The sequence below is a fragment of the Schistocerca serialis genome, unplaced genomic scaffold (genome assembly GCF_023864345.2).
Source record: "Schistocerca serialis cubense isolate TAMUIC-IGC-003099 unplaced genomic scaffold, iqSchSeri2.2 HiC_scaffold_1192, whole genome shotgun sequence".
NCBI lineage: Eukaryota > Metazoa > Arthropoda > Insecta > Orthoptera > Acrididae > Schistocerca > Schistocerca serialis.
Window position 1 is genome coordinate 108,184 of NW_026047395.1, and position 1,817 is coordinate 110,000.

Below are 1,817 nucleotides of genomic sequence, written 5' to 3' on the forward strand. Positions count from 1 at the left end.
TATACACTGTAATGCGGATGGCAGCAGGACGTACATGCTCAATGCCCTTCGCAGTTGTTCATTGGCATTCGCATGGCGAAGCACAGCCTACGTTGTGGTACGGCTTGTGTCAACTGTCCGCTGATGTTGTACGTCCAAATCACACACTGTACTGCACATTGGTCCTCATGTACTGAATGATACATCGTGGTACATGTGTGACCGTACCACGACTGCGCCAACAACGGCGAACCATACGGTCCAAATATTGTGCACTCAGCTACATGTCGTCTCCCTATAAGAGCTGGATTGCAGTATGGTATGCCGTGGATGGCGATCGGCATGAGCCGTCTGTTGATGTAGTGGCGCGTGTTGTCAGACGTAGTCGTCTCTTCTCACACACCGTGATAGCATGGTGCACTGCGTTCCACATCTGCGACATGCGACAGAGGCCGGTTGACAGTCGTTCGCGCAATGGACATCGCATACGTACGGGGGCCACCTTCCACGTGTTCGCGAAGCGTGCACATGTTGTTGCGTGTATGTGGGCAGACATAGTGTGTCGTGACACCTGACACAGGCATGCAACAATCGTTGAATTTGCAAATGGCGATGGACGTCTACGTTTGCTGGTGACGTTACGCAAATGAAGAACTGGTAAACCGTTGTGGTGCGGTTGTTCTCGCTAGAGGTGAATCAGTGATGGCGACGATCGGTTGAGCTACCAACCGGTTGTTTCAGCGATACCCACCATGCCCACGAACGTGAATGGCATGTGGGTGTGAAGCGATACGCGGCGGTGGCTGGGTGGGACCGTCCCCGGCCGGTGAGGGGGGGCCTCCCGGCGTGCTGGCCGCGCGGTGCGTGGGCGCACGCGCTACAGCCGGCTGGTGGGGGCGGCCAGTGGCAGGCGCGCCGGCCGACGGAGGCGGCAGGCGGCGTAGCTGCGCGCCGGCGCACCCTGCACGCGGCGCCGTGCGGCCAAAGTAGGTCCTCGCGGGCCCGGTGCGAAGCGCGGTGGACATCTGCAGTGTGCTGGTCCGATTGAGGACTGTGTGCGCTGAGGATGCGCCGCCGCCCGGCGCTCGGCGCCGCGACGCCGTCTGCTGCTCGGTCGCCTCTGCGGTTCTCGCAGGTGGATTGTATCGCAGCTGTGCGGACGTGTTGGCGCGTGCGCTGTGCTGGGAGAGTTCGCTTCGGCACCCAAGTGGGGCTTTTGTCCTTCTGTGGCGCTGGCGTTGGAGCTGCCGGCCACCGTAGGTGGCGCGTGTTGTCTCCCGCCGGCAATGCCACGACAGCACGCTCCCGGGCCTCTGTCGGCAGCGGCAAGCTCAGTTGGGAGCACGGGTGGTCGCACCTAAAGCGTCTACTCGCCAAACTCCGGGCGATTGCGCCTCTCTCGAACCCGACCAAGTACTTAGGACGGCGCTGCGCGCCGCCGGGACCTGAGAGGGTTTCGAGGTGTATTGTGCAGGGGAGCTCAGCCTCCTCCTGTTTGCAGAATAATTGAGCGGACGCTTGCGTGTTCGCGCGGGCCCCCGGGACACACTCCCGGGCGGCCGGCTGCTCAGCTCTAGTTGACGCAGCTCCCTGGTTGATCCTGCCAGTAGTCATATGCTTGTCTCAAAGATTAAGCCATGCATGTCTCAGTACAAGCCGCATTAAGGTGAAACCGCGAATGGCTCATTAAATCAGTTATGGTTCCTTAGATCGTACCCACGTTACTTGGATAACTGTGGTAATTCTAGAGCTAATACATGCAAACAGAGTCCCGACCAGAGATGGAAGGGACGCTTTTATTAGATCAAAACCAATCGGTCGGCTCGTCCGGTCCGTTT

The 1,817-nt window shown here is 59.4% G+C and overlaps 1 non-coding gene across 1 annotated transcript in view; it reads left to right on the plus strand.

Moving 5' to 3' along the window:
• The first annotated feature begins 1,566 nt into the window (after positions 1-1,566).
• LOC126434688 (small subunit ribosomal RNA) overlaps positions 1,567-1,817 on the plus strand; it is a 1,910-nt gene continuing 1,659 nt past the window's right edge. Inside the window, exon 1 of the ribosomal RNA XR_007579407.1 lies at positions 1,567-1,817. This exon is cut by the window's right edge and continues 1,659 nt beyond it. This is a non-coding gene — a ribosomal RNA (small subunit ribosomal RNA).